Source organism: Chiloscyllium punctatum, chromosome 32 (assembly GCF_047496795.1).
Source record: "Chiloscyllium punctatum isolate Juve2018m chromosome 32, sChiPun1.3, whole genome shotgun sequence".
Taxonomy (NCBI): Eukaryota; Metazoa; Chordata; class Chondrichthyes; order Orectolobiformes; family Hemiscylliidae; genus Chiloscyllium; species Chiloscyllium punctatum.
This window is the reverse complement of record NC_092770.1, coordinates 27,634,199-27,655,350: the sequence shown is the minus strand read 5'-3', so window position 1 is coordinate 27,655,350 and position 21,152 is coordinate 27,634,199.

The following is a 21,152-nucleotide window of genomic DNA, read 5'->3' as shown; positions in this document are numbered from 1 at the left end:
AGTTATCAATAACCTCATAGCATAACATGTCTGACATAGCAAACATTACATCAACAGGGTGATTACAGTCATAATGCCATTGGTAAGGCAAAAACAACAATCATTTTATCATGAATGAGAGACGCTGCACTGAAGTTAGAATCTAAGGTTGTTGAGACCATCATTATTTTTCTAATTTTTGGTTTGGAACTTTGAGTTGCAGTTCGGAATTGAACTATCAACAGCAGCTTGTGGTTTTTTTTTAAAAAAGGAGAGAACAAATGAATGATGTTTGCTGTTGGGAACTAGCCTGGAATGATACTCCTCTAAGAATGCTGTAGATTATCGGGCACCAAGATGTTGTTATACTCAGGGACTAGCAGTTGGTTCAAAATTGAATTGATCAGTTCAGGAAGAACCACTGCCAACCAGAGAGAAAGTTGAAAAAGGAAGAGAAACTGAAGAATGAACTGTCTCTGACTGACTTTTTGGGCAGGAGGCCATGTTGGTTTGGAAGTAGCAGGAATTTTTTATTTTGATTTTGCTCTCTCTAGTTATACTCAAGTTATTAACTTGTTGAAAGTCCTTAGAAAAGAATTCCAGATTATAAAAAATAAGAAAAGGTCTCCGGAGCTCTATGGAAGCTGCTTGCATTGATTGGCACCTTCAGAATTTGAGCAAGATACAATTCCACCTGTCAAAAGCAACCCACCAGATTTCATGAAGGCCTGTCAGTGGCAATTTATGATTCTCTTTTTACTTTCCTTTATATCCAGAAGGGTGGCACAATGGCTCAGTGGTCAGCACTGCTGCCTCACAGCACCACTGACCTGTGTTTGATTCCAGCCTCGGGCAACTGTCTGCGTGGAGTTTGTACATTCTCCCCGTGTCTGCGTGGGTTTCCCCTGAGTGCTCTGGTTTCCTCCCACAGTCCACAGATGCGCAGGTCAGGTGAGTTGGATTTTTTTAATTGCCCATAGTGTCCAGGAATGTGCAGGCTGGATGAGTTAACCATAGGAAATGGAGGGTTACAGTCATAGGGTGAGTCTGGGTGGATGCTCTTTGGATAGTCATTATGAGCTGAATGGCCTGCTTCCATACTGTAGCGATTCTATGAAGTACTCATACACACACCTGAATACTTTTTCTTCCCATCACTAAATTGGGAATTGGCCATGCTAAGGTGAATTGGCCATGCTAAATTGCCCGTAGTGTTAGGTAAGGGGTAGATGTAGATGTAGGGGTATGGGTGGGTTACGCTTCGGTGGGGCGGTGTGGACTTGTTGGGCCGAAGGGCCTGTTTCCACACTGTAAGTAATCTAATCTAATCTAAATCACCTATGGTATATTTTCCATCCAGTAACCATCACTGGTAAATCACTTGTGTTATCTAATTGATAGGCAATGCAAACCATCTAAAGTGTGGGAGACTAGGGAAATGGGAGTTTCTTGTATTTTTTTTAAAATGTATCCCTTAACTGTGTTTGTCTGTCTGTCTGTCTATTTGAGAGGAAGTGAGGACTGCAGATGCTGGAGATCAGTCAAAAATTGTGGTGCTGGAAAAGCACAGCCGGTCAGGCACCATCCGAGGAGCAGGAGAGTCGACGTTTTGAGCAAGAGCTCTTCATCAGGAATCCTATCGTTTCCAGTACAGATTCCAACATCTGCAATAGTTTGCTCCTATGAACAAGATCTGGTCAGATTCAGCCTAAGGTTACCACGTCTGGTACTAGCCTTTATTTGAACTTTTCATGATGTTAACTGAATTTGAATTCCCCAGCTGTTGTGGATATTAACTTCTATCTGTGCATTATGGAGGGCAGGCATTTGGATTACTCATCAAACAACATAACCATCATGGTTCTGTACCTGCTGTAAAATATTGTGACATGACTAACTGAACAGGATAATCAGTTCCTGCAGTGAGAGTTTCTGAGGAGCTTAGCATTCAGAATATACTACAAACAAGCTCACATTACAGTTTCATTGACAATTTGGCAAGTTGTTAGACAGAAAATATTAATTTGATGCCATAAAACCTTCTTTCTAACACATTCCACATTCTTTCCAAGCAGAGTGCTGTCAAAAGCCATGAATGGATTCAGTTTTGCAATTATGTTTCATTGGAAATGTGTAATGCTATTTACAATAACACTTAATACCAGGCAATGTAAGCTGAGAAAATAAATTTTAATCTTCTCACGTGACTCCGCCATGACTTACTGGTAGTGCCTTTGCCTCTGAGAGACAAGACTGTGGACTCCAGAAGCTCGAGATTGAGATAACTCCTGAACACTTCAGTGAGTGTTTGCTGGAGATGCTTATTTTCAGATGTATCAGATTCCCACCTCGGGCGACTGTCTGTGTGGAGTTTGCACATTCTCCCCATGTCTGCGTGGGTTTCCTCCGGGTGCTCCAATTTCCTCCCACAGTCCAAAGGCGTGCAGGTTAGGTGAATTGGCCATGCTAAATTGCCCATAGTGTTCAGGGATGTGTAGGCTAGGTGCATTAGTTAGGGGTAAATGTAGAGTTATAGGTTAGGGGAATGGATTTGGGTGGGTTATTCTTAGGAGGATTGGTGTGGACTTGTTGGGCCAAATCGCCTGTTTCCACATTGTAGGAATTCTACGTGGAGATTGCCTGCCAACCCATGTGGAAAGAGAAGGACCTATCGGGCTTCTGAAGATCTGGGCAGCCTGGCTCAGAATCAGCTGGAGCTCAGTTGGCCACTGAGTCAGAGCATACGAACTAGGAGCAAGGGTAAGCCATTCAGCCCCTCGATCCTGCTCCCCCATTCAATTGGATCATGGGTGATCTCATCTCGGCCTCAACTTCATTTTCCTGCCCATTCCTCATCACCTTTGAACTCATTAATATTCTGTCTCCTGCTTAAATTCACATTGAACAAGATAGCCATCATGGTTCCATACCTACTGTAAAATATTGTGGGATAGTCAATTCCACAGATTCACGACCCTTTGAGAGAAGTAATTTGTCCTCATCTCTGTATTAAATGCGCTACCCCTCACCCTAAAACTATGATCTTCCATTCTGGATGCCCCGCATGAGGAAGCATCCTCTCTGTGCACAGTTTGTCAATCTCCTTTAGCATTTTGTAATTTTTAAATGCATTTTAATTTTTTAAAAATTCGCCTTAATTAGATTTCTTCTCATTCTTCTAAACTCCAGAGACTATAGGCCTGAAACTGCTCAATCTCTCTTCATAAAATAAGATTCTCTGGAACCAAGCCAGTGAACCTTCTGTGCAAAGTCTGAGCATGACATTCTAAGCTGACAATCCATTGCAGTGCAGAGGGAGTGCTGTACTGTTGGAGATGATGTCTTTTGATTAGGTGTTAAATTAAGCTCCTAACTGTCCTCACAGGTGGATATAAAAGATCCCATGGTGCTGTTGGAAGAGCAAGGGATTTATCATTGGTATCCCAGCCAATATTTATCTGTGAGTGAACATTGCAACTGATTTCTCTGTCATTATTACATTGCTGTTTGCGGGACCTTACTCTGCACAAATTAATTGCTGTATTTTCTTCATAACAGGGATCACTGCTGGGACTGCAACTGTTTGCAACATGTCCCTTTGTGCTTCAGATTTCCAAAGCCTTTCTCAGTTAGAAGATAGCCCATGCCTCTATTCTTATAGCAGCACAGTGGCTCAGTAGTTAGCACTGCTGCCTCACAACGCCAGGGACTCGGGTTCGATTCCTGCCTCAGGCAACTGTCTATGTGGAGTTTGCACATTCTGCCTGTGTGTCTGCATGGGTTTCCTCTCACAATCCAAAAATGTGCAGGCCAGATGAATTGGCCATGCTGAATTGTTCATCATATTAGGTGCATTATTCGGGGTAAGTGTAGGGGAGTGGGTCTGGATGGGCTACTCTTCGGAGGGTCAGTGTGGACTTGTTGGGCTGAAGGGCCTGTTTCTGCACTGTAGGGAACCTAATCATATATGAATGACTTGGAAGAAGGAAGTGAATGCGCTGTCACCAAATTTGCAGATGCACAAAGAATAGATGGAAAGGCAAGTTGTGAGGGAGACATTGATAGAGTTAAAAATCACACAACACCAGGTTATAGTCCAACAGGTTTAATTGGAAGCACACTAGTTTTCGGAGCGACGCTCCTTCATCAGGTGACACTATCACCCGATGAAGGAGCATTGCTCCAAAAGCTAGTGTGCTTCCAATTAAACCTGTTGGACTATAACCTGGTGTTGTGTGATTTTTAAGTTTGTACACCCCAGTCCAACATTGGCATCTCCAAATCATGAGAGATATTGATAGGTTAAGTAAGTGGGTAAAAAGTTGACAAATGGAGTATAAAGTGGGAAAATGCAAAGTTGTTTACGTTGAAAGAGAGAACGAAAGAACAGAATATTATTTAAATGAAAAAAAACTGCAGACAGCTGCCAACACAAAGGGATTTGGGAGAACTTGTACACAAAAGAGGAAGCTAGCAGATTGGGGCAGCAGAGAATCAGGAAAGCCAATGGAATATTCTCCCTTATTTCAAAGGGGTTGGAGTATAAGAATCAGGAAGTTTTTCTACAACTGTACAAGATGCTGGGGAGACCATATGGGGAGTACCGTGAGCAGTTTTGATCCTCTTATTGAAGGAATGATATCACTTTATTGGAAGCAGTTCAGAGAAGGTTCACTTGGATGATCCCTAGTATGGAAGGATTGTCTGATGAGCAAAGGCTTTGGGACTCTACTCACTGGAGTTCAGAAAAACGCAAGGTGATTTCATTGAAACCTATGATATTCTTAAGGAGATTGGCAGAGAAAATACTGAGGGATATTTCCACTCATGGGAGAGGAATTTGTTTTCTCAGAGTTTGTGAGTTTTTGGAACTCTTTGCCACAGAGAGCTGTCAGGGCAGAATCCTTCTGTATATTCATGACTGAGACAGATAGATTTTTGATTAGGAGGGAAAATCAAGGGTTATGGGGAAAGGGCAGGAAAGTGGAAGTGAGGAATGTCGGATCAACTATGATCATAATGAATGGTGGAGCAGGCTTGAGGGGTCGAATGGCCTACTCCTGTTGCTATTTTTAAAGGTCTCACGCATCGCTGGAGCAGATGTGATTTAAACCCAGGCCTCGTGACGCAGAGGTAAGGATACTCCCACTGAACAACAAGAGGCCCTCATCAACAGCATACACCAATTTTCATATTGAAGTTTTGTTTTTATTAACTTATTTTTCTAATCAACCTGTTCAGAGATGTCATTGCACAACTCTGGAGCAGGTTGAACTCAAGCCTCCCAGTCCAAGGAAAATACACTACCACTGTGCCACAAGACAGCTTCATATTGGGAATAGTGGCTTGCCCAGTTTAGCTGGGTACAGTTCTAATAACTGATTTCGGACTAATTGTGACTGTGTTAAATTCAAGAGAAAGTTGAGAGCCTTCAATAATTACTGCAGAATTATTCTTAATAACTGAACTATCATAGGCCACAACAGACAGTAATGAGCAACATAGTGCAGTAGACAGAAATTCAGTGTATATTCTTAAACTGGGAGGATATTACATTTATGGATTTCAGTGTTAATAGAAATCTTTTCTTAGAAGATTGCCCAGCTCTGTTAAAATTCCCATAAAAATGGATTTGAAATATCATAAGCTGAACATCTGCTAGTAAATCTGTAAATAGAGGTAATTATATGCTTGTTACTGTTTAAATGGCAATTTTGATCTTAATCTTGGTCAATGAACAATCTTTTTTCTTTAAGCACAATTTATCTGCATACATTAGGAATTCACACATTAGTTCAGAGATTTCCACTGTATTTTTAATACTTAAAGGGAGATGATGGCCGATTGATATTATTGCTGGGGTACTGACCCACCAACCCAGGTAATATTCTCTGGACCTAGCTTCAAATCCCATCATGCCAGATGGTGAGTTTGAATTTGGTCAAAATCTAATGATGACCGCAAAACTGTTGCTGATTGTTGTAAAACTCCATCTGATTCACTCGTGTACATTAGGGAAGGAAATAACTGGCCTACACATGATCCCAGACCCACAGCAATGTGGTTGACTCTTTAGAGTTCTTGCCCTGGCCAGTGATGCTCTCTTCCTACAAATGGATACTGAAAATTATTATCTTAGCAGATCATTCGGCCCTAATTCTACAGGGTTCTGAGGAAGGGTCATTCAACCTGAAATGTTAACGCTGATTTCCCTCCACAAATGCTGCCAGACCTGCTGAGCTTTTCCAGCAATTTCTCTCTTTGTTCTTAATTCTATGTCCTCTCTCTCACTCTGAAAGAACCTATTATGCACAATGTCAGAAACATAACTTTGACACCTTCTGCAATGTTTGCAGGCTTAAAATCAAAGCTGAACGTGTGATATGACTTTTTCTTTTACAGACCTGTTCTTCAAGTGCACATCAAAATTTCAGTCAGGAGGTATTATTCCCCTCTGAGGAGAATGCACTTTGTTTTACTGCGGCTTTCTGTGAGATTGCCCCTCCTTTCATGGACTTTTACCTATCACTGATTTCTTCCTGAAATAGATGCTGAGTAATAGCTTTAACTTTTAGATTCTACTTTGTGGTTTTGTGGTGACTGTTAGACTAGCTATTTATTGAATTCAAATTTGCCACCTGCCATGGTGGAACTTGAACATGTGCCCTTGAACCATTGGCCTGGGTTTCTGGATTACGGTGAGGACGGCAGATACTGGAAAGTCAGAGTCAATAAAGTGTGAAGCTGGAAAAAGCACAGCAGGTCAAGCAGCATTCAGAGGAGCAGGAGAGTCAACGATTTAGGTCGAGATCCTTCATTGGGACTGGGCTGATGAAAGGCTCCGACCTGAAACATCAACTCTCCTGCTCCTCAGATGCTGCTTGACCTGCTGTGCTTTCTCCAGCTCCACTTTTGGATTACCAGCCTAGTGACATAGCCGACACACCGCTGCCTCCCCCTTATACCATCTCTCAGTTTTCTTCCAATTGAAGTATCTCAAAAGGTAAGGAACTGGGAAGTTGGGGTCATTCTGATGGTTAGAGCAGGGTGATCCCACAGCCTGGATTTGCTGTCCCTAGTGGAAAGCAGACCACATTGTAAATAACGAATGCAGTTGGCTACATTGACAAAAGTACAAGTAAAACACTGCCGTGTTTGTGGTCTCCGAACAGTGAGGTAAAGTTACCATAATCCTATTGAACCATAGGGCTGCTCTCTGTTTAGAGTGATGATTGGTAATGGTTTAAGCTGAGGGTCACCACGCATTAGAGGATGGGTTTGGAAGGACCATCCTTCATGATGACCTCAGCCAGTGGCCGGAATGGATCTCACACTGCTGCCATCACTCTGTATCAGAAACCAGCCATTCAAGCTAACCACCTTCCAAAGACAGTGAGGTGGGGAGGAGCTGAATGGGAATTTTCAGAGATTGCATGGATAGTTGCCATAGGGAAGTCTTGTGTGTTGTTTAGTTAGCTCTTAGTAGAGAGATCCATTCTCTCTCTTTCACACTTAAATTTACATCCATTTCATATCTTTCTCTTTCACCACCATGACCAACCCTTTTGTCTTTTACACTGGACCTTTCCATATCTGCCCCACTCCTTCTCCTCTCCCTCCGTCAAAAATGTACAAAATAAAATATTTTCCAGCACCTTTCAGTTCTGAAGAAGAGCCCTGTCAGACTGGAAATATTAGCTGTTTTCTCTCGATAGGTACTGCTAGACCTATTGAGTTTCACCAGCAATTTTGATCTTTATTTCAGATTTCCAGCATTAGCAGTGTTCTACCTTTATTCAAGTATCTAGCTTAAATGTGATTGGATAACCATTTACACTAATGAATTTTGTCAAATATTCATCAAGTCCATGAAAATGTTTCCATGGAATCTTGAGTAGTTTTTGGTCATGTAAAGAAGCTTGTCCCATATAGTGTTGAAAAGTTCTTTGAGGTTCATTTCCAAGGCAAGAAAATACAAAACCAGAAGCAGCCGGAAAAGCTCAGCAGGTCTGACAGCATCTGTAGAGAGAAACAAAGAAGGAAGCATTCTGAAGAAGGATCACTTCACCTGAAACATAACTCTGATATCTCTCCACAGAGGCTGCAAGATCTGCTGTGCCTTTCTAGAAAATTCTGTTTTTGCGTCTGGTTTTGTTTTGGGTTTTAGGTAGATTACTCTCTGTCTATGTATCTAAATTAGCAAGGTGGATGTCCAGTAGCTCCTCATTTATCACTGATCCTGGTGAAGCTCCACTAATCTCAATCTGCCAATTTGCAAATGCCCCAACTCTCCATCTCTGCTTCCTGTCCGTTAATAGCACATTAATATATCATCCTTTTGCTGATGAGTAAAATTATTAAGTGTTGCATTTTCATATACTCAATTCCTGAATATTCCGATATTAAAACAGATACAGAATTTATGTAATTTGTATTATAGGACAGGGAGTGGGGACCATTTTGAATTTTGCAATACTGTTTGAATTCAGATCATTCAACATGTGCAAGGTAATGGCCTAGTGGTATTATCGCTGCACTGTTAATCCAGAGACCTAGGTAACATTTTGGGAACCAGGGTTCGGTGGAATTTGTATTCAATGCAAAATCTGGAATTTAGTGTCAGATGATGACCATGAATAGACCATTGTTGATTGTTGGGGAAAAACCCATCTGGCTCACTTTTAAGGAAGGAAACTGCCATCCTCACCTGGCCTGGCCTACATGTGACTCCACACCCACAACAACTCTCTGGGATGGATAATAAATACTAGTCTGAAGATAAAAGAACTGCAGATGCTGGAATCCAAGGTAGACTGGCAGGAGACTGGAAGAACACAGCAAGTCAGGCAGCACCAGGATGTGGACAACTCAATGTTTCAGGTATAACCCTTCTTCAGGTCCTGAAACATTGACTTCTCCACCTTCTGATGCTGTCTGGTTTGCTGTGTTCTTCCAGTCTCCTGTTTGACTCCAAAAAATATTGGCCTAGCCAGTGAGACCCTCGACCTGTGAATGAATAAAACAAGTAGCAGAGAGGAGTATATTTTAATTAAACATGCTTTTCGTCGAGGTTTAAGGGGATTATAGGCCATCTGCACTTATCTATCCTCCACAATCTACACTTTGCTGTCCACCACGTTATTACAAGCAAAGAGCTGTTATAATTTCATCCAAATCCTTGTGCCCTCTTTATTGAGAAAAATGCAGTGAGCCAATTACTTCACAAGGACAGAGCCTTTTTGTAGCAATTTAAATGAGCCATTCTGCAGCCTGTCTTCAAAAAGACAGGCAGGTCCTTGTTCACAGAAGATTGAAACTCATCAAGTAATTGATTTCCTAGGAAAAGTGGCACACTCAGGCCGGCTGTAAGATGCTGATTCCTCTGTAGCTTTGCGTATGATAGGATGTCATAACTCCCCGTCAATGACTCATTCTCAGCGCTATGGCTTACTGACCTTTCCCACCGAAAAGCTGAAAGCATTTCAAAGTCTCTCCGAACAATACCTACCCTTTCCTCATCCCTTTCAGCGTGACCAAGGTAACCTGGAGCAGATGCTTCAGGGATTGTGAAAGTAAAATATGTGTGCTGAAATGAACAAGGGAGAGGGCAAAGACTTTTTCATCTGAAACCTGCACACTATTCAAAATCTCACTGAAATAAATCGCTCTGCCTTCAAAGATAACATTCACAGAGAGCCATTAGCTACTTAGAATCACTCAGTGATCGAGTCATACAGCACGCAAACAGACTCTTCGGTCCAACTTGTCCATGCCAACCAGATATCCCAACCCAATCTAGTCCCATTTTCTCACATTCGGCCCATATCCCTTGAAACTCTTCCTATTCATGTCCCCATTGTAATTGTACCAGTCTCCACTACTTCCTCTAGCAGGTCACTCCATGCACACACCACCCTCTACATGACAAATTGCCCCTTTTAAATTTTACCCCTCTCACCTTAAATCTAAAACTTCCGGTTTTGAACTCCCTCACCCTGGGGAAAATACCTTGTCTATTTATCCTATCCACACCTCGCATGATTTTATAAACCTCTGCAAGATCACCCCTCAGCCTCCGACACTCCAGGGAAAACAGCCCCAGCCTATTCAGCCTCTGCCTACAGCTCAAATCCTCCAACCCTGGCAACATCCTTGCAAAGCTTGTGGGAAGAAATATTGCTGTAAGGTGCATGGAGAGGGTGATGACACTCAATGTCACATTTCCACAGCTGCAAACTGCACAGACCCACTTAGAAATAATCATTCCCTCCTTCTTGAAATGATCCACCTGTGATCTATTCCCAAGTGGACAAACCTCAGACTTTGTCTCACTGACAAGCACTAATGGAATTGGTGTGTAGGCTGAGCAAGTACAGATTAAAAGGAAAACAGGAAATGTAGTCAATTTGAATAAGATTGAAAATGCTTTTGACTCATAGATTGATCTGGATAGGAAGGAAATGTGCTGACTGTAACTCTATGCAGTCCAGTCATAAAAATCAGGCTCTCTCTTTCTCTCTCTCTCGGGAACCTACCGTAAATTTGATGCATTTTTATTTTCATTTATTATAGAGCTTTCACTGTCAGATCCTGCAATCTTACATACTGCAATTTGAAGGTGGGGAGGTGATGGCCTACTAGTAATGTTCTAGGGTCCCGGGTTTGAATCCTGCCATGGCAAGATGGCGGAACTTGAATTCAATAAATATTTGAAATTAAGAGCCTAATGATTGTCATGAAATCGTATTCATAGGTCAGGAAAAATCCATCTGGTTCACTAATATCCTTTAGAGAAGGAAACTACTATCTTCACCTTTTCTGACCTATATGTGACTCCAGACCCACAGCAATGTGGCTGGCTCTGATATTTCAAGACGAGGGATGGGCAATAAATACGCCTCTACCGTCATCTGAAAGATATGTCCCATCCCAGGGAAAACACATCACCCATGAAGAGTCATCCAGACTTGAAAAGCTAGCTTGCTCCCTCTCCATGGATGCTGCCCTGATCTGCTGTGATCCCCCACATTTGTTTTTACTTTCAATACGAGGAACAACCATCACCATGGATTAACTTAAAGGCATCACTTCACAATGTGTGAATGGTCCAGCACAGAAAGCCAATCAGTGAAACAGTTAACTAGTTAGGGCTGCTCCCTTTCTTATTGGCCATTGCCCTATAAAATATTCCTTTTCAAGTATTTATCCAATTCCCTTCAGAATATTATTACTGAACCTGCTTTTACTACACTTTAAGGTAATGACTTCTTAAATTATAATTGTCGCACACGCAACAGAAATCCTTAGTTTTTCCTCCACATGCTCTTTTACCTCATGGTCTTATATCTGTGTCCTTCAGAGACTAACCTTTCTGTCCTCAGCAACAGTTCACCCTCATTCACTCGGTCAAGACTATGGGTAATTTCCAGATCACCTATCACGACTTTCCCTTAAACAAACTCAAACAGATATTACTGGAGAAACTCAGCGGGTCTGGCAGCACCTGTGGAGAGAAATCAGAGTGAATGTTTCAAGTCCAACGACTCTTCTCCAGAACTGACAGTAGCTGGGAAACGTTGATATTTATGTTGGTGACGGTGTTGTGGAGGGAGGTGGATGGGGTGCGGGGGTGGAAAAGGATAGTAGAAACCTTCATAACATTGAAGAAGTGTTCAGGTGTACACTTGTGATAGCAAGGCACACAAGGCTATCGATCAGGTGGGATTAGGTGGGATCAGAATAGTTCAAATTTTGACCAGCAAAAACACAATGGGTCTATAGCAGGTGGGCAGCACAGTGGCTCAGTGGTTAGCCTCACAGTGCCAGGGACCTGAGTTCGATTCTCGCCTCAGGTGATTGCCCGTGTGGAGTTTGCACATTCTCTTTGTGTCTGCATGGGTTTCCTCTGGGTGCTCCAGTTTCCTTCCACAATCCAAAGATGTGCAGGTCAGGTGAATTAGCTATGCTCAATTGCCAATACTGAGAGGTGCATTAATCAGGGGTGATTACAGGATAGGGGAATGGGTCTGGGTGGGTTACTCTTCAGAGGGTCAGTGTGGACTGGTTGGCCCGAAGGGCCTGTTTCCATACTGTAGGTAATCTAGTCTAATGGGTCATTTTGACTGCTGTAGGCCTCTATGGCTCATATGTATTGTTTAAACTGAAATCCATGTCCACTTGTTTTGGACAATATCTATCTTTCAATCAGCATGACCAAAACAATGCTGTACATGGAAACTCACTATGTGCAAACTGGATACTGTGTTTCCCGTTTTACAACAATAACTACACTTCACAAAATCATATTGGGATTCGCCGGGACTGTGAATATCTTATACAACAGCAGGATTTTATCATTTTTCACCTCATATTCAAAGTGTTCTGATCTGCCAAACAGAAATAGCCCTCTGAAACACAAATATGCCTCAGTTAGGGGTTTTAGGTGGTCCTTTGTTTCCTAGCTGTCCACGTCCATAGCACGATTAGAGTGGTGCTGGAAAAGCACAGCAGGTCAGGCTGCAGCCGAGGAGCAGGAAAATTGACATTTCGGGCAAAAGCCCTTCATCAGAAATGAGGAATTCCTGATGAAGGGCTCCTGCCCGAAACATCGGTTTTCCTGCTTCTCAGATGCTGCCTGGCCTGCTGTGCTTTTCCAGCACCACTCTAATCTGGTCTCTGATCTCCAGCATCTGCAGTCCTCACTTTCGCCATATCCATAGCAACCCCAGCAGGATTTGAACCCAGGTCTCTAGAACATTACCTGGGACTCTGGATTCATAGTCTAGTGATAAAAGCACTGGGCCATCAACTCCACTTTGGTGTATGTGGTGGTTTGTCTGGTGCTGGAAAAGCACAGCAGATCAGGCAGCATCCGAGGAGCAGGAGAATTGATGTTTCGGGCTTATGCTGTTTGGATGCTGCTTGACCTGCTGTGCTTTTCCAGCACCACACAAACCACCACATACACCAAAGGGGAGTTAATGGCCCAGTGCTTTTATCACTAGACTATTAATCCAGAGACCCAGGTAATGTTCTAGGGACCTGGGTTCAAATCCTGCTATGGTGGAATTTGAATTCAATAAAGAATCTGGAATTAAGAATTTAATGATGAACATGAAACTATTTTTGGGGGAAAACCCACTTGGTTGCCTCAGACTTTTTCGGGAAGGAAATCAGCCATCCTCACCCAGTCTGGCCGGCATGTAACTCCAATCCCACAGCACAGTGTTTGACTCTTAACTGCCTTCCAGGCAATTAATGCTGACCTGGAGACAAAAAAAAACTGCAGATGCTGGAATCCAAAGTAGACAGGCAGGAGTCTGGAAGAACACAGCAAGCCAGGCAGCATTAGGAGGTGGAGAAGTCAATGTTTCGGGTATAACCCTTCTTCAGGACACAATAAATGCTGGTCTATCCAGAGATGCTCACATCCAGTGAGTAGATAACAAAAAAGAAAGAAAGCCTATTTTTCACAATTTTTTTTTCAAAATACAATACATTTTAACATTATAAATACTTTAACTTCTTACTTACTGTTCATTTGGGCTATTTTTTGTCAGGATATACTTGGACAAAATTCCAGATTGTTGAGTACACTGTTGCACTCTCAATGAGGTTGAGATCTTCCTGCTGGGATTGAACTAATTCCAGGATTCAGGTCTTCAGCACTACAGTTGGGATGTTATTGTACAAGGTTACTATGCTTGAGCCTGGAGAGTTCACTCGGAATAATCATCCGGTCACTACTCAACTTCACCAATCAGAAACTGTGGGGAAGCTGTTTACAGAGGATTGTAGGGAAAGGTATGGTAATCGTATACAGAAACAAAACACAGACAATTATTTAGTGCCATTTTGATTCTGTTTGTCAATGATCCATACTCACAAAAAGCCAAATGCCAACAGATGCTTGTACATTTGAGACATTTTCCAATCAATCTATTCAGAGACACTATTGCACACCTTTGGGGCAAATGGGAATTGATCCTTGCTGAGAGGAAGGAATAATACCATTTTGCTACAAGAGCCTTATATGTTTAAACCGACAGTGTGTTGCGGGGGCGGTGGGGGATGTCTGTGTATGTGTGTGTGTGTGTGTGTGTGTGTGTGTGTGTGTGATGAACGCACAATGCTGAGATTGTGAGTCTCATGCTCTGCCAACTGAGCTAGTCAGACCTACATCTTTTGCACATTGGTTTTTTTCATGTTTTTTTACATGCAGAAGTGCTTTTACACACAACGGTAGCATTTTTCCCATCACCAAAACAGTATTTTACCATTTATTAACCACCACCAGTAAATCACATGTGATCCCTGATTGATTAATTTACCTACATTCAAGGCTATGCAGTCCACCAAAGGTGAGGGAGGTGATGGGGAGAGAGGGAGGGGCTCAATCAAAATTTGTTGGACAATGGGACACTTGACCTATTTTAATAACCAACCTGGTCAGAGATGCTATTACCCACCTCTGGAGCAGATGGGACTCAAACTCAAGTCTCTTAGTCCAGGGATAAGGTTTCTATTTCTGCACCACAATAGCCCCAAGTTGGACACTTGCAGATTTTTTTTTGCTGAATACATTGAAGCTGTTATCAATTTTTGGACATCTCTTTTGACTGTTACAAGTCGGTTTGATTGAAGATGGTTGACAGTAACACTTGGTGTATAAATAATATGTTTGTCAGCATTAAAGGTAGCACCACTCCACACAATGCTCAACTACAAATTGGAACAAACACAGGGAGGTGATGACACGGTGGTATTATCACTGGACTATTAATCCAGAAGCTCAGCTAATGTTGTAGTGTCATGGAGTCATACAGCAAGGAAACAGACCTTTGGGACCAATCAGACCCTGCCAATCATGTTCCCAAACAAAACTAGTTCCACTACCTGTACTTGGCCCATTTCCCTCCAAACATTGTCTGTTTGTAAACTTATCCAAATGTCTTTTAAACTTTGTAAATGTACTTGCATCCACTCCTTCCTCTGGCAGTTCATTTCACACACTAACCACTCTCTTTGCATAAAAATTGCCCCTCGTGTCCTTTTTATATCTTTCTCCTCTCATAGGGTAAAGACCCTTGTCATTCATCTTATCTATGTCCCTCATGATTTTATAAATGAGGTCACCCCTAAACTTCATACCCCTCAGTGAAAAAAGTCCCAGCCTATTTTTGTATCTGAACCCCTCCACGCCTGGCTAATCTTTTGATAGAATAGAATCCCTGTAGTGTGGAAGCAGGCCTATTGGCCCAATAAGTCCACACCAACCCTCCGCAGAGTAACTCACCCAGACCCATTCCCCTGTCCTATAATTACCCCAGACTAATGCACCTAACCTAGGCATCCCTGGACACAATGGGCAATTTTAGCATGTGGGAGGAAACAAGAGCACCCGGTGGAAACCCACACAGACACAGGAAGAATGTCCAAACTCCACACAGACTTGCCCAAGGCTGGAATCAAACCCAGGTCCCTGGTGCTGTAAGGCAGCAGTGCTAGCCACTGAGCCACTGTGCCACCAAGCCTTCTCTGGACCCTCACCAGTTTAATAATATCCTTCCTATATAGGGAAACCAGAACTGCGCACAGTACTCTAGAAGAGGGCTCACCAACATCCTGTACAATCTCAACATAACAACCCAACTCCTAATGTTCTGGGGACCCAGCTTTGAATTCCACCATAGTGAAATTTGAATTCAACCAAAAAAAAAATCCCTGGAATTAAGAATCTAAGCATGACCATGAAACCATCGCTGAGAAAACCCATCTGGCTCACTTATATCCTTCAGGAAGGAAATCTGTCATCCTTACCTAGTCTGACATGCATGTGACTCCAGACCCACAGCAATGTGGTTGTCTCTCAACTCCTCTCTGAAATGGCCCTAGTCAGCCACTTCACAGCCACAGTACAATTAGGGATGGGTAATAAGTGCTGGACAGTCAGCAATGCCCACATCCCATGAGTCAATTAAAAAAAATTGAGTCTTGTATCAATCATATTTAAGTAGTAGAAGAGATGGTGCAGCTGTGTGTCTTGGGACAGGAATTCATTATTCGTGAACTCTCATCTCTGCACTCTATCCACCGAGAATAGCCTCAGTGGAGTTAAGCTAATCAGAGAGAGAGAGAGAGAGAGAGAGAGACACACACAGAGTGCTGCAAAGAAGTTTGGAATTTTCCTTAACATGTTCTGCTTAACATATTCAATTAAAATCTGACTAATAGGAACAAAAAGAAAATGTAAAACAAAGCTGCCAGATTATGATCGCACTTCCTCTGCTCATGTTTTCCTTTTTATTTTTCTAATAGAAAAATTGTTATTTGTCTGCATGAAGGACGTTACATAAGCTGCTTCACATGTCCTTTCTCATTAATACAGAAACAAAACCAAGATTTCAACACATACCAATAATGCTACTTACATTTCTCGCTGTCTCCCTGGTGTTGGTTTTTTTTTGTTGTGTATTCTGTGTTCTGTCAGCTTCAGGCTCTATTCTCTCTCTCTCTCTTTCATCTCTTCCTATCTCCCTTGGTCTTCTTTTTTCTTCCTATTTCTTCTTCATCTATTGCTCTTAGTGCCCTATTTTTGCTAACTGTCTCATATTCCCCGTTGGCTTTTTGCTCCTGTACATGAAAATTGCAATGTTCATGCTGAAGGAGCATACAGTTCACACTTAGAACGAGAAGCAAAAATGGAATTTGAAACAATTTCCTTAATTCATATGTTTCTGTTGCCAACTTGGATTCTGTGGCATATTGAAGAACATTACAAAATACACACACGCACAGTCGTTCATCCATAAATGACCCAGAAATACAAAGAGATAGGGTACTGTATTTAAAACACAATTACAATGGACATGCACATTTTAAACTTCACAGTGATCAAATTACTGCTGTGCTTCTGAGAGGTAGTTGTATTTATTTTAGCATCTTACTAGATCTCTCAACACTTAAATGACTTTTATTATTTGTTCATGTGACAAAGATTCATTGTCCTGGGGAAAATTAGCTGCCTTCCTGGACCTGGTGCATTCTTCATGATGTAAGGACACTCAGAGTGCTGATAGGAAGGAATCGCCAGGCCTGTGACCCAGTGACAGTGAGGGGGCAGCGATATATTTTCAAGTCAGGATGGAGGGGGACCTGCAGGTGGTGCTGTTCCTATATATCCTGGGTGGTAGTGTCACAATGATGGTCTTTTTACAAGGTTACTATGCCCTTTAGTTTCTTTTCCGAGAGGGGATAATTGGCTAGGCTCCAACTAAGCTGGGTATAAAAGGTTTATTGGTCATCTTTTTGTTTTGCCCTAACAGATAATGCCTCTGGCCTAAGCCTTTCATGTCTTCAAGAAACCCAATATAATCAAAGTGGAGTGGCCAGCTAGTTGTGTAGCTCGCCTTCATTTAGATGAGAGTTTTTGATTCAGTTCGGCAGCAATATGTGTGAGGATAGGCTGCTGTTTCTCTCCCTCCTTCTGCCCTTCTGCCCTTATAACCTGTAAGCTTTTTGTGTCATTTTTACCCTTTGTGCGGAGGGGTTTGTTGCAAGTATTTTCGGAACAGCACCATTAAGTCAGGAAAGTCTGTCGGGTTTTGGATAGGATAAGTTATCCAGTAGGCCAGGCAGCATCCGAGGTGCAGGAAGACCAACGTTTCGGGAAAAAGCCCTTCATCAGGAATTGGCTTTTGCCCGAAACGTTGATTTTCCTGCTCCTCGGATGCTGCCTGACCTGCTGTGCTTTTCCAGCACCACTCTAATCTTGGCTCTAATCTGCAGTACCCACTTCCTCCTAAGTTATCTGGTATTCTATTTTCTGCTCTTTGTGTTTCGTTCCGTAATTTTGTAAATAAATTCTGTTAGTTTAAAACTTGGCAGACGAATCAGCTAATTCACTCCGGGAATATCCACTGTACATCAGTCTAAAACAAATAGCAAGGTTACAGTCTGGGCTACCTGCTTCAAAATGTTTTGAGGGGGTTGGGCCTAATCCATAACAGGAGGCACTGAATGTTTAGAAGCTGCTATCGGAGAGGCCTTGGTGAGTTACTGCAGGGCATCTTGTAGATAATACACACTGCTGCTACTGAGCTTCAGTGGTGGAGGGGGACGATGCTTGTGGATGTGGTGCCAATCAAGGGGGCTCTTTTGTCCTGGATGGTGTCAAGCTTCTTGAATGTTGTTGGAGCTCCACCCATCCAGGTAAGTCGGCATTATTCGATCACACTTCCGACCTTGTAGATGGCGGATAGGCTTTGTGGAGTCAGAAGATTAGTTGCTTACTGTAGGATTCCTAGCCTCTTATCTGCAGTTGCGCCATATTTATAGTGCTTGTCCAATTTAGTTTCTGCTCAATGGTAACTCCCGGGATGTTGCCAGTAAGGGATTTAATGGTGGCAATTCCAATGAATGTCAAGGAGTAACATTTAGTTTGTCTCTTGTTGAGGTTGGGTGGATAAAGAGTGGAGCTCGTTTAGCAGAGCAGGTCAAGCAGCATTGGAGGAGAAGGGGAGTCAACATTTCAGGTTGGAACTTTTCACAAGGACAGTAATTGCCTGGAATTAATATGGTGCAAGTATCACTTGCCACTTATCAGTCCAAGCTCAGGTATTGCAGATGCTGGAGATCAGAGCTGAAAATGTGTTGCTGCAAAAGTGCAGCAGGTCAGGCAGCATCCAAGGAGCAGGAGAATCGACGTTTCGGGCATGAGCCCTTCTTCAGGCCTCCATTTTCAGCTCTGATCTCCAGCATCTGCAGTCCTCACTTTCTCCTAGAAGATTTTAACCTACAAGGATGCCTTCCTTGAAGAAGCTCTCTTCCTCCCGCCTGAAGAAGGGCTCATGCCCGAAATGTCGATTCTCCTGCTCCTTGGATGCTGCCTGACCTGCTGCGCTTTTCCAGCAACACATTTTCAGCTCCAAGCTCAGGTATTGTCCAGGTCTTGCTGCATGTGGACACAGACAGCTTCAGTATCTGATGAATCACAAATGGTGCTGATCGTCTCCACCTCTGACCTTATGATAAAGACAAGTCATTGATGAAGCAGCTAAAGATGGTTGGGCCTAGGACACCACCCTCACAAATTCTTATAGAGATGTTCTGGAGCTGAGAGGATCCAACAACCACAACATTCCCCTTTGTACCAAGTATGGCACCAACCAGTGGAGAGTGTTCTGCCAGGTTCCCATTGACTCTAGTTTAGCTCAGGCTTCTTATTGTTGTGCTTGATAGAATATGGCCATGTTGTCAAGGGCATCACTCTCACCTTCACCTCTGGAATTTGGTTCATTTGTCCAAGTTTGGGACAGGGCTGGAATGAGGTCTGGAACCAAATGGTCCTGACAGAACCTTACTGAGTGTCAGTGAGCAGCTTATTCCTGTGCAAGTGCCACTTAATAGCTCAGCTGATGCTCCTTCCATTACTTTGCTGAGTAGTACACTAAAGAGGTGGTAATTTTTTTTTGTGTACAGGTTTTATCTGGGAAAATTTCCCACATTTTTCGTTAGATGCCAGCTTGTAGCTTTACTGGGACACCTTAGCTAGAGATGCAGACATGTCTGGAACACATGTCTTCAGTACTGTTATTGAATGTTATCAGGCCCATAACCTTGGCAGTATCAAATGCTTTTATCCATTTCTTGGTCTCATATGGAGTGAAGCAAATTTCCTGTGATGTTGGGGATCACTGGAGGATGCTGAGACAGGATCATCCTGAGGAAGGGTCACTACACCCGAACATTAACTCGGATTTCTCACAGATGCTGCCAGACCTGCTGAGCTTTCCCAGCAATCTCTGTTTTTGTATCATGCTCTCAGCACTTCTGGCTGTACACAGATGCAAACACTACAGCCTTGCCTTTTTGCACTGATGTGCTAGGCTCCCTCATACCTGACTAGCTAAGATATGTTCAATATAATGAAACATTGACTCCTAGTTTAGAGGCTTGACATTTGTTTTGTTGTGTTATAGTGTCTTACAAGCTCTGTGGAACAATAAATAAACCATCAGTTACTCCTGGCCGGTACACATTGGTAAAATGTTATGGCAAGTGATTTCCAGTTCTCTTCTAACCGTGCTGCATCTCTCCAGCAATTTCTGTTTATATTTCACTTGCAAAAAGTGTCTGACCTATCAGTGAAAATTTACAGCTGCAATAACAGTTCCAGGAAAGACAAACTGGTCTTCTTCGGATTTAAAGTACACTCTGACTGCAGTAAATATAGAGACCATTCCAAGGCTGGGGAAAAACTGAACATTAAATAAAAACCAACAGATCTGCAGATGGTGTAAATCAGATACATAGCCAGAAATTGCTGGAAAAGCTCAGCAGGTCTGGCAGCATCTGTAGACAGAAATCAGAGTTAATGTTTCAGGTCCAATGACCCTTCCTTAGAACTGAACACTTTTCTCTCTCTCTGTTATCTGTTCCCAGCTCCAAGCTGTTCACTTAGCTGAGAACCAATCACATAGTTGTTGGTAGCAAAAGGTATCAGTTACTGACAACTAGTCACTAGCCCATAGACTAATTCACTCTCTGTAAATGGGGAGAGGGTAGTGTGCAGCAGGGCCTGGGTGCCCTTGTGCGCCAGTTGCTGAAGGTAAGCATGCAGGTACAGCTGGTGGTGAAGAAGGCAAATGGTGTGTTGGCATTCACTGTGAGAGGTTTCACGTACAGCAGCAGGAATGGTTGGTTCCAGTTATACAGGACATTGGTGAGGCAACATCTAGAATATAGTGTGCAGTTTTGGTCTCCTATTCTGAGGAAGGATGCTCTTGCTCATGAGGGAGAGCAGAAAAGGTTTCCCACGCCGATTCTGACATATGAGGAGAGATTGACTCTGGATTGTTTTTGCTGGAGTTCAGATGACTGAGGGGGGATCTCATAGATACTTATAAAATTCTAACAAGACTACACAGGTAGATGCAGGGAAAATGTTCTTGACATAAGTAGAAAGTGAGATGAGGTCCTGAAAGAAGAATTCAGGGAGCTAGAAGAGAAGTTAAAGGGGAGGACCTCAAAGGTAATGATCTCGGGATTACTATCAAAGCCATGTGCTAGCCAGCATAGAAATGAAAAAATCGGCAGGATGGACACGTGGCTTGAGAGATGGTGTAGGAGGGAGGGGTTCAGATCTGTTGGACATTGGGACCTGTTCTGGGGAA